Source organism: Onychomys torridus, chromosome 8 (genome assembly GCF_903995425.1).
Source record: "Onychomys torridus chromosome 8, mOncTor1.1, whole genome shotgun sequence".
Classification (NCBI taxonomy): Eukaryota; Metazoa; Chordata; class Mammalia; order Rodentia; family Cricetidae; genus Onychomys; species Onychomys torridus.
The window spans coordinates 82,439,338-82,460,992 of NC_050450.1; the positions used below are offsets into that span (position 1 = coordinate 82,439,338).

The window sequence follows — 21,655 nt, forward strand, 5'->3', positions numbered from 1 at the left end:
ACAGCAATCCCTCTGCCTCAGCCTCCTGAATGCTGGGATTCCAGCGAGCCAGCTCCCAATTCTCAACGAGTCTTTTTTTTGGGAGATCAGGCTGTCCTTGAACTCACAGAGATCCACCTGTCTCTGCCTCTGCAATGCTGGGATCAAAGGTGTTGCCACCACACCCGGCTTCATTGAGTCTTGCTTAAGGGACACTTGGGAGCGACTCCCCTCAAATTCTTCTGAAGACTAGCTGTAGAGAACCCAGGTTTCACGAGCCAGCAGAACCCCACGGTTGTCCTGCATTCCCTCACAAAGCTCTGAGTCTCCCTTCCATGGTCCTCTGGGTTAGACGAGGGTTACACACCCTGTCTGAGCTGCACCCCCTGTCCAGCCTGCAAGCTCAGGGTAGGGTGCCAGCAGGAAGCCCCAAGTGAAAGAGAGGAGGACCCCCAGGCAAGGCAAACTACCGCCACCTTAGCACCTTGCCCTTGGCCTGTCCTCTCTGCATCTCCAGCAGGGGACAAAGAGAGATTGTGTGTGAAGGTACTTTGTGTTCCTGTGGCAGGCGGCCAGCAGAGAACGCTTGTCACCTGGCTGTGCTCGGATTGCAAACCAGCAGGACAGCCTCTGGATGAGGCAGGGGCCTGGAGGGGACTCATCCTCAGTCTCTGGGACACAGGGTCATTTAGGCTGGAAGAGTGATCCCGATGTGCACCTCAGCTGGCTTTCAGGTACCCAGAAGTCACTGAGCTCTAGCTCTGGGTCCTTCCAGACACAAAGGGCCAGGTGCTGATCTACTTAGCCCCAGTTTCCTTGTCTGTGAAATGGGGCCTGTGTTCCGCTTGCGATGATATGCAGACGCAGGAGTCAGAGCTGCCTGCTGAGCATGGTGGCTGACTCAAATGACAGCCTGTCAGTTCCGGCCATTCATGATGACCATATACACACCATGATAATTCTTTCCAGAAATACCTGCTAAACATCTGAGACAGGCCGGGCATGGACCAGGCTGCTCTTGGAGATCTGAACTCCGCCTTCCTGAAGGAAGTACCCAAGAGTAATTTTTTTTTTTTTTTTTTCGAGACAAGGTTTCTAACCCTGCCTGGGCAATGTGAAGGGCAGTACACAGAAAGGGGAGTGTCTAGAGAGGGTTTGCTCAAAGGAAGTGGCATTTGAGATGGGTCTGGGCGGCACCAGGGACTGTGGGGGCAGGTGAGGTAAAGATGGCTGAAGGCTGCCCAGAGAAAGATGCAGAAGTGTGTGTGTGTGTGTGTGTGTGTGTGTGTGTGTGTGTAAGTTTAGCACAAGGAGCTCCATGTGACCCCAATGTGGTGACCAGGAGGCATAAGTGCAGAGGGAGAGTATTACTGGCCCCCAAAACATGCCATTTGCTTCTGCATGTTGGGTGACCTTAAGAAAGGTACTTTAGGGGTTGGGGATTTTGCTCAATGGTAGAGCACTTGCCTAGCAAGCGCAAGGCCCTGGGTTCGGTCCTCAGCTCTGAGAAAAAAAAAAAAAAAGAAGAAAGGTACTTTATATTCCTGGGTCTTAATTTTTTTCACTGGTGAAATGAAGGGCTTGGCCTGATGAAAGGTCCCCATCTTTTCTCCCTAGAAACCCCATTCTGCCTCCCACACACTGGAGGCTTCCAGGAGGCTGTGACGGAGCCCTCACAGCCCGTGAATGAGAGATGGTGAATTTGAGGGCTGTCCTGGGGTCCAGGAGACTGTGTGGTCCGTGGGTGGAGGGGCTGAAGACAAAACAGCACTGGCTGTGTGGAGATTACAAGAATCACTCTGAGGACTTGGAATCCCACCTTTGAGGGTGAGTGTGTGTGTGTGTGTGTGTGTGTGTGTGTGTGTGTGTGTGTGTGTGTGTTTGAGCCCTGAGTCAGACACAGAGCCTGAGTGATTGATGGCTAAGATGCAAGGCTGGGGACTCCACCCAGAGGGAAAAGATGCTCTGGTTTGGAAAGACTGCTCCAGGCTACGCAGTGTGAGACATAAAGCACAGATCTGGGAGTTTCTAGGCAAAACAGCCTAGAAACCCAGCTTTGCCCTGTACTACCTAGGACGTTGGCTCTGGTTTAATGAGACACAGGGTTGTCGAGAAACAGAGAGAGAATGGCAGAGGAGTAATACTCCAGGGCCTCAGTTTACTCACCTATGAAATGAAAGCATGTCTAGAGGAGTGGGCTAAAGGGACTTTTGCTTTGCTCTCCACACACCAGTGGCAGGGTGTTCTGCTTCCCTGCTGGTTTTCTTGCCAAGATACCTGCTGTCTGCTTTAGTTCCAACTCCCAGACTATGTCCTTCCGGCTCCCACAAGCCTTAGCTCTCGAGCTTTCGTTAACTGTGTTCGAGCTGGCAGGAGAGGAGCATGGAGGCTCGGAGGTAGTCGGGGACAGGGTCATCTGGAGAGGCCATTTTCTACTACAGCAGCAGGAAGAGGGGCCAGAGCATAAGCCTGAGGTTGACTGATATGTTAACCAATGAGCTTGCCAACCCTGCTCAAAGCAGGAGACCATTTTTATATTTTAGTTCAGCTGTCAGGCTCTGCCCATGAGGAATCTTAAAGACCACCCACTCCTAAATTCCCACTTCCCACCCCAGACCTGCGGTGAAGAGGAGGAGCCTGGAGCTGCCCTTATCTTTGTAAGAGCCTAACAGAAACCAAACATTTCTCTGTGTGAAGGCTACACAGGCTTAACTAAAATGTCAAGTTCTTTCCTGGAATTTTAACAGAGAACATGATAAATATACATTTCAGCAACTGTTAATTCAGGATTCTGTTTCATGTGAAATCAGACCATGAGAGCTGGTTCGGAAGCTCTGGCTAGATTGCTTTCCTACCAAACCAGCTTATGAGTCCATAATTATTGGATGAGTATTATCTGATGGCCCTGGGATGTTTAAACATTCAGACATGAAATGTGGTGTGTGTGTGTGTGTGTGTGTGTGTGTGTGTGTGTGTGTGTGTGTTGGAGAGGAAGAGGGGATAGAGAGTTGGGATAATCAAAGACAGAATGTAACTAGGCCTGATGTTGACATAGTCCTATAATAATCCTGGCTACTCAGGAAGCTGAGGCAGGAGGATTTCATGTTCAAAGCCTGACTGGCCAATTTAGTGAGATCTTGTCTCAAAACCAAAGAGAGCTGAAGAGATGTGTGTGTTGGGTGATTCCTCCAAGCCCAGCATTTGGAGGCGGGAGGATCAGGAGTTCAAAGTACATAACCAGTTTGAGGTTAACCTAGCCTACATAAAACCCTGTCTCCAAAGCTAGCAAGCAAACAAACAAAACACCACCACCAATAGCAAAGGAGAAGGCTGAGGATAGAGCTCTTTGGTAGAGTTCTTGGCTGGCAAGTTTGAGGACCTCATGTCAACACCCAGTACAGAAAAAGAAAAAGAAAGTTGTTTTCTTTTTTCTTTTCTTTCTTTTTTTTTTTTTTTTTTAGTTTTTTGAGATAGGGTTTCTCTGTGTTGTTTTGGAGCCTGTCCTGGATCTCACGCTGTAGACTAGGCTGGCCTCAAACTCATAAAGATCCGCCTGTCTCTGCCTCCTGAGTGCTGGGATTGAAGGTGGGCGCCACCACCGCCCGGCTAATTGTTCTCTTTTTTATAAATGAGATGTAAGGTGGGTGACAAAGTTAGGTCCCCTAGCAAAAGTGGGCCAGATCCCAGAGGTCTTGAGCCCTGGCTCTGGGCTGTGGAGGAGACTGAGGAAAAGTAAGAGTTAACCAATTTTGTGTTTTCAGGCTCTGGGCCACAGCCGCCTGGGAGATAAGAGAGAAGGAGCCCTGGGAACACACAGCCTGTGACTGGAGAGATTGAGCAAGGCAGGAAAGCAGGTGCAGGTGAGGACGGGAATGGGGGAGTGTGACACCCAGTGACAACCAGAGCCAGACAGAAGGGGCTCCTGGGAACGCCCCCCCCCCCCCCCCCACCCCACCCCACCCCGGACTCCATGTGGCCAGATGTCTGCTGGGCCCTCTGCAGGTCTCTCTGCAGTCAGGAGAGTCCTGAAGGGCAGACACAGAGGGGTCTGGAGGGAGAAAACTTGGCCTCAGCTGGCTCTGGCCCACACCTGGGGTCAGGGCTGCCTCTTGCCAAGCCTTCTGGTCTTTCTTCACATTCCCCACCCATTTCCTCTCCTCATGGGCTTTTCCTCTGTTTCTTCAGAACCAGCTCTGCTAACAGTCCTGCCCAACTTCGGGGAGCCTGATTGTGTGGAGAAAAGAGCACTAGGTTAAGAGTTCAAAGTCCAGGGCTGAGCCCTCGCCTGACTCTGCCTCCCTGGCCCTCTCTGGGGGCTGCAAAGTTAGCCCCACTCAGAGTAAAGGTCTCAGTGACTAGACAGGCTGGAGTCTCACTTTTGTCCGCTGCAAACTGCTTTACCAGCCAGGGCTTCTGGCTGAGGATGGGATGGTTCAGGGCTGCCTCTCTCTGTCGTCTCCCTCGGCTGTCCCAGCAGGACTATGGGCACCTTTCCCCAGGCCGTCTAGTCTTGCTTAGGCAGTAAGCTGCCACCTGTGTGAGGGGTGGCTGGGCATGCTGCCCAGAGCTAAGGAGAGCCTGCCCCTGAGGACTGGCCCTGGCCAGCTTGTTCAGCCAGAAATTCCAGCCTTTGAAGGATCCGGGTGGAGAAGGGGCCTTTTCCAGGTTGCCTTTCCAGATCTGTTTTTCCAGGCTGGCATTATTGCCCAGCCTCGAGGGAGACGTCCCTGGTCTTTGGTTGGGTTTTCTGGAAAGGTGTTGGCCAGAGCCACCCTAATGTGGGGAGGCTCTGTCCCACTCACCCAGGTTTTTGGGAAGGAAAGATCTGTGGTGGGTTGGAGCTCACTATGTAGTCCAGGATGACACTGAACCAGTGGCAAGCCTCCAGGCTCAGCCCCTCAAGTTCTGGGATTACAGGTGTGTGCCACCACCACTGTTTAGGAATACTTTTCTGACTCAGCTTCCTTGAGGTCTGATTTACACTTATGTATCCATTAGAGGCATATTATCCAATGACAGATACACGTGTTTGTATACATGCCATGGGAATCAGGTGCAGAGCATTTTCAACACCCTGCAGGCTTTCCTCATGTCCCCTACTCAGTCAGTAACTTGCACCCCACCCCCCCCCCCAGGCAACCAGGTTCACTATGGATCAGCTCCTGTGTCTCTCATGTTTACCATAGTGCCCCTGAGAGCCAGCCACAGCATTGCATCAATCAGTAGCTCTTTAGTGGTAGAGTAATAGTCCACCGTATGGTTCTATCATATTTGTTTATCCGTTCACCTGGGTTTAGAAATTCTGGTTGTTTCTGGTTTGTAGTGAAAAAAATGCCTATGAACTTTCGCATATGAGCCTTTGTGCACGGACATGTTATGTTAGTAGGGTAGCTGAATTCTATGTTTATGGTATGTTTGTGGTTTCTCTCTCTCTCTCTCTCTCTCTCTCTCTCTCTCTCTCTCTCTCTCTCTTTGTCTCTGTCTCTGTCTCTCTCTCTGGATCAAACCAGAACCTCACACTCAGCCACAGCCCTTGGTGCTTTTTTGTTTGTTTGTTTTGAGACAGGGTTTCTCTGTGTAGCCTTGGCTGTCCTGGATCTCACTCTATAGATCAGGCTGGCCCCAAACTCACAGAGGTCCACCTGCCTCTGCCTCCCCACTGGGGAGGGATTAAAAGCATGCACCACTGCCGCCGGGCTATTAAAATTTTTTCAGACAGAGCATTTTTATAGTGTTTCCCCTTCCCTCAACTCTCTCAGTTCCTCCTCACCAACTCCTTTCTCTTTCAAAAAAGAAAAAGAAAAAAAAGCAAGAAACAAGACTCCATAAAATTGAAAAGCAAAACTACCAGGCAAAAGACAAATAGGATTAGAAAAAATGCAAAAACAACGCAAAATGAACCCGAAAGTCCATAAAAACACCATTGAGTTGGTCTTGTGTTGGTTAACTACCCTTGGGCCAGGGGCTTGATCTAGAGTGTGATTGATATACCCAGTGAGACTCCATTGGAAACAAAGGATGTCCCCTTGGCTAGCAGGTACCAAGTGCAGGTAGCTCGTGGGTTACAGTGGGACCTTGTGTCACCTTCCTATCTCGTGCTGTGAGCCATCTGTCTAGGACCCGGGCAGGTCTCGTGCATGCTGGGAGTCCGGATGTGCATCAGTCCTGTTGTGTCTGGAAGACAGTTTCCTTGGACTTCTCCATCACCACTCAGCCCTTGGTTTTCCTTTCCTTTCTTTTTCTTTTTCTTTTCTATTCTTTTTCTTTTTTTCTTTTTTTTTTCTTTTTGTTTATTTTTTATTTTTTTTTTTTGAGACAAGGTCTTGATGTGTAGCTCCAGCTGGCCTGAAACTGTCCATCCTCCTGCCTCCACCTCCTGATGTCTGGAATGTGTGTTCCATTTCCTGAGAAACCTGGCAACCATTTCCCAAAGTGACTGTACCATTTCCAATCGCAAAAGTGTGAAGGGACAGTGACTGCAGTGTCCCCGCCCAAGCCCTGACCTTTCCTCTGCCTGGGACCAAGCAGGGGGGTTTTGGTAAGGTGACCTGGTACTTCCAGTTGTGTTGTGTGTGGAGAGTGTTCCTTCACCAGAAAATATCTCTCTGCCTCCTCAAGGTCCCCGAATGAGGTTAGCATGGCCTGGCTCAGCAGAAGAAGGCAGAGGCATCTATTTATACCCGAGTTGAAGCAGATACAGTGTCGGCTGGAACTGTCATTATTTCCCCTTTGCTCAGTGGTACCACCCCAGAGTGTTCTCAAACAGAGCTGCTGCTGAGACAGCAGCAGCCTGCTCCTGCCCCCCCAGCCCCCCAAGGAAACCCGGACACCCAGGGCCTCTTACTCCAAGCACTGCCTTCCCGTCAGCTCAGGCTGATGACTGAGGGGACCACATGGAGCTTTGCATCTGGGTTGTCAGTGTCCCACCTAGCTCTTGCTCCCCTGTGTGACCCACTGGTCCACTTCCCCATCAGCAAGCCTTTTGTGTGTGCTCAGACACTTTGCTAATGGCTCCAAGTAGAAAAGTATAGGTAGAAAGAAGAGGTTGTTGTTGTAACAAGATTCAGGCCCTTTAATTGCAGCACTGAGGAGAGTTAAGGAAGCATAAGGGCTGGTACTGCATGCCAGATGAGCTTGTGTTAGTCCTTGCACACATGCACGCATGTACGAATGCACACATGCACGCATGTACGGATGCACACATGCACACACACCACACACACACACACACCACATACATACCCCATATAAAGACACCACATCACATAAACACACATCCCATAACACACACATATACACTCATACTACACCACACACACCCTATATACATACATATATATCACATACAACATACCACATGCACAAACACCTCATATACACACCACACACACATATCCCATATACACACACATCACACTGTACACACACACATATACATATCATACACACATACCACATACATACACACCCCATACACCCACTCATACCACACCACACACAAGCTATACATCACAGATAACACATAAACACACACTTCATATATTCACCACATACATACACACCATACCCCAACACACCACATACACACACACCCATCATATACCACACTCATACCACATACACACCATATACCACACACCACACATGCCCCACATACATACCCATTTACCATACACATACACACTACCCCACATACACACCCATTTACCAAACACACCTCATATACACATCACATAGAAACACAACACACACACACACACACACACACACACACACACACACACGTATGCATACCATCACCACCCATCACCCAACTCCCATCTTAAAGTTTTTAGGGCCAGGATAACAGCTGTCCTTCTTTGAGGACAATCAATGTTTTCTTCATTGTAAGATTTAGGGTATCATCTCTCTCTCTCTCTCTCTCTCTCTCTCTCTCTCTCTCTCTCTCTCTCTCAGCTTCAAGGAAGCTGAGCCATCGTTTCCACCTGCCTGGGAACACACTAGCATCCCTGTGGCTGGAGCAGCAGACTCAGCTGCTCTGAGTCCTGTCTCCTAGAAGGCTGAACAGTAGAAAACGGAAGTGTGTATCCTAACATGGAAAAATACGCACGAGGGACCATCCTCAACAAAATACGGCAACAGTCCTTGCCAGCCGCCGGACCTTCAGGCCCAGCATGCACCAGTGCAATCCTTTCTGGTGGATGTGAGACAGGATCTAATTATGTAGTGCAGGCTAACCTCTAGCTTACGTTGATCCTCCTGCCTCAGCCTCCTAAGAAGTGGGATTACAGAGCACAGTCATGTTTTAAACAGATGATGTTATCCAGGATTTGACGGGGACAGTGAGCCTGGGACACCATCATCCTATGTGCTGTCAAAACATTTACTGCTCTTTGTTATATTCACAGATCAGTGCTAGGCACAGTACACACACCTTTAATCCCAGCACTCGGGAGGCAGAGCAGGTGGATCTCTGTGAGCAAGGGCTACAGAGCGAGACTATGTCTGTCAAAACACAAATAAACAAACAAAACCAACCCCTTTATTATTATTCATCTCATTGGCTAATCCTTTCCTCAAATGGGCAATGTAAACCCGAGTAGCTTCGTGTAGCACACACGGGTATTTTCATTAAAGTATGTACATTAGCTGGGTGTGGGGGTAATGCTTGTAATCCCAGTGCTGGGATAGAGGCAGGAGGATCAGGAATTCTAAGTCATCCTTCACTGCATAGAATTTGAGGCAGTCTGGGCTACCTGAAACCCTGCTTCTTTCTCGTTTCCTTTCCATCCTTCCTCCCACTCTTTCTTTCTTTCCTTTCTTTCTTTCTTGTTTGTTTGTTTGTTTTTTAAGATGGTTTCTCTGTGTAGCCCTGGCTGTCCTGGAACTCACTCTGTAGACCAGGCTGGCCTCAAGCCCAGAGATTCACTTACCTCTGCCTCCTGAGTGCTGGGATTAAGGTCGTGCACGACCACCGCTTCACTAAGGACTAATTTAACTGGACCCTGAAGGGTGGATAGACATTTCTCACATGGAAGCTGAAGGATATTCAAAAGCAGAACTGTCCGAGTCGTGACCGTGTGACACGAGGGACCGGCTAAGTTGGAGAACATTTTGGGGTCCAATATCAGGACCACAGAGCATGAGACAAGCCAGATGTTAGAAGGCTTTGTTTGTTTTTGTTTGCTTGTTTTGAAATTATTTAAACAGGGTCTTATGTAACAGAGGCCACCTCCAACTTGAACTGCTGGTATTCCTGCCTCAGCCAGAGTGCTGGAATTAGGGGTGCACACCACTAAAATCCGCCTTAGTGGGGGCAGGGGGAGGAGGAGGGGATTGTGCCTGCTAAGGGACATCGGATTGATCTGATTGGTCCTGGAGAGGCCTGAAGGTCTTCTAAGCAGGGGCAGCATCTGCACCCTAGGAAAGTCACTCTAAAGACAGTAGATGGGCGGCCTGGGGATGGGGGGCAGCTGGGAGCGCCCCGTGAGACCCCAGAAGGAACCTGCGTTGTTCTGAAAGGATTCCTGGGCAATAAGGGCAGAGGAAACTGGGAAAGGGAAGAGGTACTCATGGTCCAGCCTGGGCTAGTTGGGTAGAGCAGAGCATGTGCTATGCCCGAGACTTGTAGACTCCATTTCACAATCCCCATTGCTCTCAACGGCTCCCTGAAACGTTTACACTGGTTGTTGTCTAGATCAAGGCTGCCTCCAAACTGTGAAGTGCCCTTTCTGAGACATCAGCTTCTCTTGAGTCAATGAGACCGAAAACCTACTGGTAGAGAACAGTGTCTTCAAGGAAGGTTCTGGGGCCTGGGGCTCCCTCTCACAGAAAGCTCAGTTGTGGATCTCTGAGCCTGCTACGGGTCTTTATTATAAGGTTATTTTGCCCTTCAGGAAGAACAAGCCGCTACAAATTAAAGGAAATGAAATGAGGAGACAGCCATCGGGGGTACAGATGCCACCAAAGGCAAAGATCTACAGAGAGACCAGCCGGCCGCCCGCCATCCTCAAGACGCTTGCAGTGCCCCACCCCTCCCCCTTCCCTCCCCCTTCCCTCCCCCACCCCTCCCCCACCCCTCCCCCACCCCTCCCCCACCCCCAGCCTAAGCACCTAGCTTCCTCCAGTCGCTCAGCAGCCTATTGTCATTTCCGGTCGTCGCAATTCAAGTTCCTCGGGTTCAGAAAGCATGCCACAGCCAGACAACCCCCCACCCCCAGCCTCCTCCTGGCCACCTACCTCTGCCTTTTGGTGGGGTCAACTCCACTGTCCGTGCCATTGTGTCAAAGCAGGGCCTCCCTCCCACACTCCTTCCTCTCCTCCCGGCCACTCCCTTATTGCTGAGGGTCTCTCTTCCCGTGAGATCTTCTTCACTCCCTGGCTCTGTGGCTGGCCTTGTCTGTATGACCTAAATATTCGGGGGGGTGGGGTGGGGGGTGCACTGCTGTGCATCTAGGCACTGAGGTGAGACTCCCATCATGCTTGGAAGTTTCCACAGCCTTTGTTTACCCTGGTCATTCTTTTTTTCTTTCTCAAGATGGGAAACTAGACAAGAAGAGAAAGACAGGCCTGCCCTTGCAGGCCCTACTGTCTGCCCTTGGCTCCCCTGCCCCGCCCCCATCTCCAGCTACTTGCCTCCTGATGGAAGGATTAAAGTCAGGCTTGGTTCCTAGCAATCCACCCACGGGGATGAACTGTTGTGGGTCCCTGGTGGGCAGGAAGGCATCCCTTGGTGTGTGGAAGGTGGTTACTCTGGCTGTAACCTTTGACCTTTAGCTGTCCCTCAGAACCCTCACATCTCTACCCCGACAGGCCCCAGGGAACAATGAGCTCCCCTGAGGTGATCATCACTGTGTTCTGGCTTGCTGTTTCATGGATCTTCCCTGCAATCAACTCTAGGTTTGTCCCCCCTTTTGACCAAGGGTTCCCATTTATTTCTGGTGGCATCCAGCCCTCTGACTTCCCAAATGGGCACCAATATGGCTCATCCACTGGGATGCTCCCATCCTGCCAACGCCAGGTATCCTCACAAGGCTCTTGGCCTGTTCCCCAGGGAAGCCAGGCTGCACAAACCCAGGGAGAGACTGGAAGAAACCAGCCACCCCCCCAGGGCTGGTCATGCCAATGAGGGTGGATGTCAAGATGTTACCATCAGACTCCAGGAACTCTGGTTCTGTAGGTGGTCCACCCACCCAGCGTTACATGGCTGCCTCACCCACTAGACTTCCAGTCCTGTGTGGACAGGCCTGTTGAGTCCTCTGTACTTAAGCTACATTGGTTCCCCAAAGAGTGAATATTGAATAAAGAAACAGAGGAGCAAATGAGCCTTTTCCTTTATTCCTTGTGTGGTTTATATCAGCCCCACTCACACAGGCCCAAGCAGAAGCTTTAGGGTTCTCAGGTCTAGATGAGTTTGTTTGTTTGTTTGTTTGGTTTGTTTTTGCGGTCTAAGGGGATAGAGCCTTGATCCTGGGGCATGCTAGGCAAGTGTTTTAACAGCAGGCTATACCTCCCAACACCACAACGCCCTTTTGAAAACCACACTGAGTTGCCCAGGCAGTCATTGAACTCTCTGCAGCCTAGGCTGGCCTTTGCCATGCAATCCTCTTGCCTTGGCATCCGGAGCAGCTGGGATTATAGGCTCGCCTCACTAGCCCTGGCTAAGTCTAATTGGTTCTTCTTAAAAAAAAATGATCTTGTGTGTGTTGGAGTGAGGGATGTGCCATGGTGTGTGTGTGTGTGTGTGTGTGTGTGTGTGTGTGTGTGTGTGTGTGTGTATGTAGGTCAGAGGACAACTTGTAGGACTCAGTACTGTGGGATCTGGGGATTGATCAGGCTCCATGACAAATACTATCTCCCAAACTATGATCCCACTTCTCAAGATACTTCTTCAGTGCCTCTATAAGGGACTGTGCGTGTCTCTCCGGGTTAATTCTAACCACCTTTCAGTTGATTTTGTGGCATCGTGATTGGTTTTGGTTTTGTTTATTTTAAATTTGTTTGTTTTTTGTTTCTTGAGACAGGGTTTCTCTGTGTTGTTTTGGTGCCTGTCCTGGATCTCGCTCTGTAGCCCAGGCTGGCCTCGAACTCACAGAGATCCTCCTGGCTCTGCCTCCCGAGTGCTGGGATTAAAGGCATGTGCCACCACTGCCTGGCCATACATCCCTTTCTTAGGCGTCTGTCTTAATTAATTTTCTGTCATTATAGCAGAACACCTAAAACTGGGTCATTTATGTAGAAAAGATATTTATACATGATCGTAAGTCTGGAGTCCCAAAAGTTCACGGTTGGGTAGCTGGGTCAAGTGAGGGCTTCCTTCTGCTTCAACACAAGGCAGAAAGCTGAAGGGTGTGTGGGTGTGAATAAAAGAGAGACGATCAGGCCAAACTCCCTGGGAAGTAAATCCATTCCCAAGAGAGAAGCATTAACACACTCATAAACAACCCACAACCCGAAGACTTCCCACTCAGGCCCACTCCAACACTGCCATATTGAGGAACCAAGGTTTCGATCCACTAAGGTTTGGGCGGTTCCTGTCACCTTGCCCCTGTCCCTGGCACGTGGAGGATTCATCACAGAGGCTTGCCGTCTCTGCTCCGAGTCATGAGCACCTGAGCTTCACAAGGGCGATGTCTTTGTCATAGATCGACTGGCCTAGAGCTTTGTTTGTGCCCGCGAGAGAGGTAGTGTACTATACTACAATGCAGGCTATGCAGCCTTGCAAAAGTAACGACCCTCTCTGGCTCCCTTTGCTCATCTCTAAGACGGAGGCAGTGGTCACTCCACTGAGGCTGGTGGAGATGAATTCTCCTTCTAAAATAGAAAAAGCTGCACTTCTCTCAGCTTAAGCCCTTGGCAGATGACACCAACCCTCATTAGTGTGATCAGCAGGCACCGTGTGAATGTTTCCTGAGTAGAGAGAGAACGAGAGTCTGCAGAGGTGAACACAGCAATTTTCCACTCATCAGAGACACTCAGCATTTGAATCCCTATGTTGGGGTCTTCAAAACAGGTCCTTGCACCTATCACCTGGACTGACAGAATGCTGTCTTGTTTGTGGGTAACAAGTAACTGAATTCTCAGGTTGAATAGAAAGTGTTTGGCTGCCAGGCGGTGGTGGCGCACACCTTTAATACCAGCACTCGGGAGGCAGAGGCAGGCAGATCTCTGTGAGTTCGAGGCCAGCCTGGTCTACAGAGATCCAGGAAAGGCGCAAAGCTACACAGAGAAACCCTATCTCAAAAAAACAAACAAACAAAAAAAAGTGTTTGGCTGAGGAAAGATGACTGGGGGATGGGAGGGTAATCATACCCACAGAAGGGAGGGAGGGCAATCATACACACAGAAAGGAGGGAGGGCAATTTACCCCATGAGAAGTTGGTGAACCCAAGATTATCCAACTGCTAAATTAAGGGAGCCAGTTTGAGGGCACCCCTTAAGTACAAACAAATTTATGTATCCCAAAAGCTAATTTGAAGACACTGAAGTGCTGTGGCCAGGGAGACGGCTCAACAGGTACCAGTACTTTGTGTAAGCCTGACGGCCTGAGATCCACCTCCGGGACCCACGGGAGAAGACAGACGCAGTGGCACACACATCTCTAACCCGACACTCCTGGACTGGCACACGGCACAGTGTCACAGCCAAGAGAGACCCTGCCTAGGAGAGAAAAGTCGTTCTTTGGCCTGCGCATGGGCGCCATGGCAGTAGGGCCCTCTTCCTCCTCTCTGCCTTACCTCTGTGTCTCTCTTTCACACATACACACACAGAGGGGGTGGGGGGGGAAGGCAGAGGAAGAGAGAGAGAAATTCAAACTTAAAGACACTTGAACCAGGCATGGCAATGCAGGCCTTTAATCCCAGCAAGCATTCAGTAGGCAGAAGCAGGACAATCTCTGAGTTCAAGGCCAGCCTGGTCTACAGAGCAAGTTCTATGGACAGCCGGGGTTACCCAGATAAACCCTGCCTCAAAAAAAAAATTTTTTTTTAATTAAAAATAAAGAGACTGGAATGCTCATCTCTTCTGTAGCACAACCACGACTTTGACCTTCTCTCCAGTGCTGGTCCTGGTATTTACAATATATAAGATCCTGCTGTATTCCCCAGTTCTACTGATCTACAAGATGGACATAACTCTGGCCTCACGTGGCTGTTGTCAGGTACAAATGAGATGACGTCATCTATACTGTGAAGCGCTGTGATGTCAGGCAAGCACCAACAGAGTCTGAATCGTCTGAAAGCTATGGTGTGCCCAGGTCTAATAAAGATGCTCACTTCCTAGGCAAGGACAGCAAATTGTTCTGACATTCTCATCCATTGAACTAAAATGAGTACTATGGAGTCTGGGGCGTTGGCTCAGCGGTTAAGAGTGTGTACCACTCTTGCAGAGGACGTTAGTTCCATTCCCAGCACCTGTGTCTGGTGGCTCACAACCACCTGGAACTCCAGCTCCAGGGAATCTAACATTCCTTCTGACCTCCATGGGGACCTGCACTCACATGTACATACTCTCCCACAGACACATAATTTAAAATAATAAAAATAAATCTTAAAAAAAAAAGCGCTGTGAGCCAAACATTTTGTTAATAGCTGAGGAAACAACACAAACAAACCTGAAAAATACAAAGTTATGGCGCACACCTTTACTCCCAGCACTCTGAAGCAGAGGCAGGTGAATCACTGTGAGTTTGAGGCCAGCCTGGTCTACAGAGTGAGTTCCAGGACAGCCAGGACTATCCAGAGAAATCTTGTCTTGAAAATCCAAAACCAAAACTACAAAACAAAACAAACAACCCCCCCCCCCCCCCCGCAAATTATTGTCTTCAAGTAGTACATAGTCTAAGGAAACAAGAACAGATTTTTAAATTTTATTTTATTGATAACTGTGTATGTGCATAACGTGTGTGCATACGCATGTGTACCACGTATACTTGCCGTGGTTTATGTGAGGACACAGAGCACCTCTCAGAATCTGGTTGTCTCCTTCCACCACGGCTTTCTGGGGTAGAACGTGGGTCAGCAAGTTTAGGCGACAAGCCCCTGTCCATGCTTCTCCATCTCTCTTGGTCTTCTTTAAGAGTATGTCCAGTTCTACAGGTTGCACGCCACATCCCTACAGAGGAGAGGTGCTTAAGAGATGAGAGAGGGCGGAGCTGTGCCTGGAGAAGCCTCAGGGAAAGACAAAGTGAGGCTTGAGGGAAGAGTGGACAGCAGCCAGACAAGGGAGGGAGGAGAACTGGTTCCAGGCAGAGGGAGGAATATGTGCAAAGATCTTAAAAAACTGTAGTCTCAGTCTAGAAAAAGCAGATTGTCTGACAAGGATGTAAAGTAAATACCCTTTGTGGGGTGTCAGGGGACGCTGGAAAAGTGAGTGTCTCAGCTCGGTGTTTCTATAACACGTTAGGTAATGTATAAAGAAATGTCTTTGCTACAGTCCTGTGGGCTGGGAAGTCAACATCAAGGGTCCTTAATGTCCTGTCATCACATGATGGAGGTGGGGGAGCAATGGGGGAGATTTGACTCAGCTTTTTTTGTTGTTGTTAAAGCTGAGACTGGAACCCAGGCTTCTCACATGCTAGGCAATCCCTCCACCACTGAGCTATAGTCACACGCATGTGTGCGTGCGTGCGTGTGTGTGTGTGCGTGTGTGTGTGTGTGTGTGTGTGTGTGTGTGTGTGAACTGTATGCATACCTTGTGCCTGTGAAGTTACAGATGGTTGTAAGCCATCATATGGATGCTGGGAACTGAATCTGGGTCCTCTGGAAGAGCAGCCAGTGCTTTTAACCACAGAGACGTCACTCCAGCCACATAGAATTCTTTTCTTGTGTTTTAACTTTGAAACAGGGTTAGGCTGGCTTGAACTCACTTTGTAACCCAGATGGGCCTTGAACTTGCCATCCTCCTATCTCAATACTGCCTCCTGAGTATTAGGATTTCAGGCCTGCTCCATGAGGTCTCCATGAACAAAACTTCCACAGTGGCAACTATCTCTTCACAGGAGCAGAACGTCTATGCTGGATGGATTCTTCATGTTCCCATCTCTCACCACTTCCCTTGGAGATTTTGTTTCCAGCGTGAACTTCAGGGGACATACCAAACCATGAAGAGACATGAGCTAATGTCTGGATTCTCTTCATAATCAGAATGGAAGGCCATTGATGGTGTAGGTAGAAGAACTGCCTGGAACTCGGGTCCTTGGCTGCTCAGTCTAGAGGCCATGTGTAGGTGAACTGCAGACCAGTGCAAGAAGGAGCCATGCTAAAAAGCAGCTGAGACAGCCTAACCTGGAGCCACGCAGAAGCCGTGTGGGTGACCCATGATCTCCAGCCACATGCATGGGATGAGCATAGCCTCTGCTATGGTAGATGCTCATTAAGAAGCAGGATCTTCAGGGCTGGGGAGATGGTTCAGTGGGTAAAGTTTGTGCCATAGAAGCTTGAACCTAGGGTGGATCCTCAGAATCCACATAAAGCCAGATGCATCGTTCCTATGGAAAGATGGGATGCAGGACCATCCCAAGAAGATTCTGGGCCAGCTAACCTGGCATTGGAAGCAGCAAGCAAGATGACACCCTGTCTCAAAACGTGACAGAGAGTTGACAAGATACTCAGCAGGTAAAGGCTTCCATCACCAAGCCTGATGACCTGAGTTCCATCCCAGCGACCCACATGGTAGAAAGGGAAGTGATTCCTGCTTCATGAATGCTGTGGCATGTACATGTCTGCCCCCACCCTATACACACACAAAGCTTGGAGGAAAAAAGTAAGTGGCATCTGCAAACCGCCAGTGTACCAGGTTAGGGCCATCTATCAGGGATGTCTGAGCCACCAAAAGCACAGAATATGGGTCTAAGATACTGTACTCCCAAAACATTAGCTGGAATTATTTCTGGGTGGCAAGCTTGTAGGTAGTTTGTACTTTAAAAAGTATAATAAACACAAGTTAGTTACATAGTTTTAAAAATAATTAAATAAGGGGGGGGGGGGTTATGGCTCTGTTAGTGTAGTGTTTTCCCAGCATGCACGAGGCCCTGGATTAGAACTCCAGCACCACATGGGATCAGTCTGATAGCTCAGGCCTGCAACCCCAGAACTCAGGAAGCAGAGGCAACAGTTCAAGGCTATCCTCAGCTAACATAGTGAGTTTGAGACTAGCCTGGGCAAGAGACTCAGTCGTTAAGAGAGGGGAAAAAAATGAACTAAACAATCAAACAAAATTTAAAAGAATCCACCTAGGAATTTTCGATTGGAGAGGAATTGGAAGAACCAGGCCAGAAACTAAGAGGGTGATTCAGGCTTCTAGATCCAGTGTGGACTCAGGCGGAAGAGGAAGGGCCTCATGGCAGGGGATCCACACCTATCACAGCTGCTGAGGGCATGCCAGCCAGGCATTCAGGAGAGGGCCACAGCCGGGGGCCCAGTGCAGAAGCCTTTCCAGTGGGTGGCTGAGAGACATTGCATAACCAGGTATGGGGAAGGGGAACAGTGGCCTAGTGACAGAGACCTGATAAACACGGAGAGCCTTCATATTGGGGGTGTAAGACAGAAAGAAGCTCCAAGACAGCTTAATGACCCATCACAGCCTTCTCCTAGGAGTGAGTCACCAGCATTGTATTAACCCCAATCAGCCTTCACTGCCCTGGCGCCCACGACAAAGCCTCTGAGATACGACATGGCTGGGCTGCTTCCTGATAAAGCCTTGGGCCTATACCATGGGGAAGATAACACTAGCCAGCCTCATCAATCATTCCCAGGCAAGCCACGGTCTCCCTTCATTTCTCCTGTTCACTGTTTGCATAATTAGGCACTGTGTAGAGGTGACTGTCTCCGTAGTTCTGCAGGGCCCTGGGGAACGGGGAAGTGGACAGCTGCTGAGGCTGCTGGGGTTGCCTCCTACCCACAGTGATGCCTGCCCGAGAACTGAAATGAGTGGGCTGGTGCTCAATCCAACTGCAACCCTCTCAGAAATGGAAATTTAAAAAAAAAAAAAAAAAAACAGACCTGGAGGTGTGGGCCTGTGATTCCAGCTACTCAGGAGCAGAAGTAGGAGGAGGATCATAAGTTCAAAGTCAGCCTGATCTGAAAATCAAGTTCCAGGACAGCCAGATTTACATAACGAGACACTATCATCAAAACAAATAAAACAACAACAATGGAAGCCAGGCAAGCGAAGGACCCGGAGAACTGGCTGCACTTGAACAGAGGCTCCGGAGTTCCATTCTGGCCCCCTGTGCAAAAGCTGTATGAGATTGAGTGGTTCTTCAACCTCTTTGGAGACTGTCCTTCACTACTGATTAGTGTGACATGTAACTTGCTGCTCCTCTAGAGGCTAGTTGACATTTGAAGAGTTCAGGGTGTGCTCTGGGTACTGTTCAAAGGCCATTGAATACCTGTGTCGCCTCCTCCGTCGGCAATAAACCTAGGTAAAGGAGATGGTACTATTATAAATACCCCACCCCCCACCTCAGGCCAACGGACAGAGACCGTCACACTCAGTTGCCGAGCCTGGAATGGGGCCTGGGAGGCTGACTGACCTCTTAGAGTCCATGCTTCATCGGATTTGTTGGCCTGCTAGCTACAGCACTACGTTGGATCCAGCTCCTTGGGGCAGGAAGAGAGAGCATGCTCAAGGCTAGCTTGGGCTACACAGCAAGCTCCAGAATAGTGTGGAATATATAGTAAGACCTTGTCTTAAAAAGCAAAAAGGTGGGGCTGGAAAGATGGCTCAGAAGTTAAGAAGACTGAATGCTCTTCCAGAGGTCCTGAGTTCAATTCCCAGCACCCACATGGTAGTTCACAACCATCTGCAATGAGATCTGGCACACTCTTCTGTATACATAATAACTAAATCTTAAAAAAAAAAAAAAAAAAAAAAGCAAAAAGGTTAGCCAATGTGGTGGTGGCACACGACTTTAATCCCAGCACTCCAGAGGCAGGCAGATCTCTGTGAGTTTGAGGCCAGCCTGATCTACAGAGTAAGTTCCAGGACAGCCAGGGCTACACAGAGAAATCATGTATTGAAAAACCAAAAGAGAAATAAAGAAAGAAAGAAGGAAGGAAAGAAGGAAGGAAGGAAGGAAGGAAGGAAGGAAGGAAGGAAGGAAGGAAGGAAGGAAGGAAGGAAGGAAGGGAGAAAGAGTTTGTGGTCTTTAGGGAAACATGATACCCAGAACAAAATAGAAAGATTTCCACAAGGTATTTACTCAAGAAAGATCTGAGCAGGAAGCCTACAGGAGGTGGAACACACAGAAATGGGGGAACAGACCAGGAGGCCAGTGCTGGGCTCAGAGCCAGGCAGCAGGGAAGTCACAGGGAAGATTCAAAGCCTGACAGTGTGGGTAAGAGCCCAGCCAGGCAATCAGTGGAAGTCTTCAGTAAGGAATGGGCAGTGGGCAGTGGAGACACTCACCTACATTTGAGGCAGGGCTCTGCTTCCTGGCGGCTGAGATCAGGGAAGGAGGCAATTGACTATGGCTGGCATCTACAGGCTGATATAAGAGCCAGCCGCATGGGAAGGAGTTGGAGATTGGTACCGGAAAATCTCATTATGTCTTTGCAGACATAATCGGAACACAGTGAGGGAGTGAGACACTCAGCCCAGCCACAGTGTTTAAAGGAGGGCCCCAAACTCAAAATCAAGGAAAATAACTATTTATTTATTTATCTATTGGTATTGTGAGACAGGGTTTCTCTGTATAGCCCTGGCTGTCCTGCAACTCACTCGGTAGACCAGGCTGGCCTTGAACTCACAGAGATCTGCCTGTCTCTGCCTCCTGAGTGCTGGGACTAAAGGCATGCACCACCACCACCTAGCAAGAAAAATAATATTTTGCCTCTCTGCCAGATCGCCGCCATCATGGACACCAGTCACGTGCAACCAACTAAGCTGGCTAGGGTAACCAAAGTGCTGGGCAGGACCGGCTTGCAGGGACAGTGCACGAAGGTGTGCGTGGAATTTATGGATGACACCAGCCGCTCTATCATCCAAAATGTCAAAGGCCCCATTCGAGAGGGTGATGTGCTCACCCTATTGGAGTCAGAAAGAGGCTGCAGGTTGCGCTGACCTTGCTGCTGGGTCCTGGATATCCAACACTTGGCCCATGATGACCTGCAACTATTAAATAAAGCATTTGCATTGTTTAAAAGAAAAGAAAAATAATACTTTTTAAAGATTGATTTATTATTTTATGTGTGTGTGTGTGTTGCCTGCATGTATGTGTATGCACCATATACATGCCTGGTGCCTGTGGCTGTCAGAGAGGGCATCAGATTCCCTGGAACTGGAGTTATTATAGGTGGTTACAAACTACCATATGGGTGCTGGGATCTGAACCTGGGTCCTCTGCAAAGGCAGCAAGCACTCTTAACTGCTGAGCCATCTCCCTAGCCCTTAAAACATTTGATTTGGAGACAAGATCTTGGTAGTTCTTCCAGGCTGGACTAGAACTTACACTGTAGCCCGGACTGGTCTTGAACTCCTGCAGCAGTCTCCTGAGTAGCTGCAGTTACAGGTGTAAGGCATGGAGCCTGGCTCGAGTTGGCATTCTCTTCCCAGGCTCAGCTGGGCACCGGAGACAACACTGGGGACACACGTGCATAGGTGACTCTGTGGGCTTTTTAGACACTGAGACCCACGAGTGCCTTCACGTTCCTCGGCTCTCACAAGTAGGACCCAGAGGAGCGGACTGTCAGCAACCAGCAGCCTGGCTGCTCCAATGGCAGGAGAGAATGCAATTACAATCGGTAAGAATAAGATCCTGCAGGATGCCTGCTGGGTTCCAGGTGGAATCAAGTTTTAGCCAGTTAGCTGGAGCCTCGCTGTGTGTGTGTGTGTGTGTGTGTGTGTGTGTGTGTGTGTGTCCTCACAACAGTTAACAAAAGCAGTGGGGGCAGGGGTGGGCAGCAGCTGGTGGAAAATGTGAGTTTAGTAGCAGAGTCTGAAACTGAGACCCTTCAACTGTGAGCAAGAAGTACTGTCCTGAACTTCCATGTGTGACTGATCTCGTGACATGGTATTATCACATGTGAATGGCTTGGGGCAGGACACACAGGGAGGGGCTTCTGGGCTGTAAGTAAGATAGGTACAGCAGGCAGTTAGAAAAGGGAGGAGGTGGTTATTGGCGGAGATGGAGGACAGGGTTCTGCTCAAAGGGCATGCTGCCCAGCACTGCTGTTAATGGTGAAGAGGGCATTATTTTGGCAACTAGGATCTGGGCTTCAGGGACCAGGTTTTGACTTCTCACGAAAGAAGTAAACAGGGTGGAATCTGATAATTTTATTAATATTTTCTGCCTATAAATCTGTGGCCCAACATCTTTCTAATGTCATATATCTATTTATTATTTATTTATTCTGTGTGCATGTGTGTATGTGTACCTGTCCATGCCTAGCAAGCACATAGAGATCAGAGGATAATTCCAAGGAATTAGTTCTCTCCATCTACTATGTGGATTCCAGGATTGTACTCAGGATATCAGTTTTAGCAACAAGTGCCTTTACCCACTGGGCCATCTCACTGATCCCAAGCAACATTTTAATTTACTCACATAGAATGATTCAAACAACCAACGCCCCCCATCACCTACCACCAAACACCACCCAAAGTAAACGCTGCAACATCAGTATGGGAACCAGTCAAGATGGAGACAATCAAAATGAACTTTGAAACCTGCCCCTTT

The 21,655-nt window shown here is 49.2% G+C and overlaps 1 long non-coding RNA gene across 1 annotated transcript in view; it reads left to right on the forward strand.

Moving 5' to 3' along the window:
- LOC118588568 overlaps window positions 1–9,960 on the forward strand; it is a 43,303-nt gene extending 33,343 nt beyond the window's left edge. The window contains exons 2-3 of the long non-coding RNA XR_004945609.1: window positions 3,741–3,839; window positions 9,876–9,960. This is a non-coding gene — a long non-coding RNA (uncharacterized LOC118588568). The remainder of the gene's footprint in view (window positions 1–3,740; window positions 3,840–9,875) is intronic.
- Window positions 9,961–21,655: the final 11,695 nt, after the last annotated feature.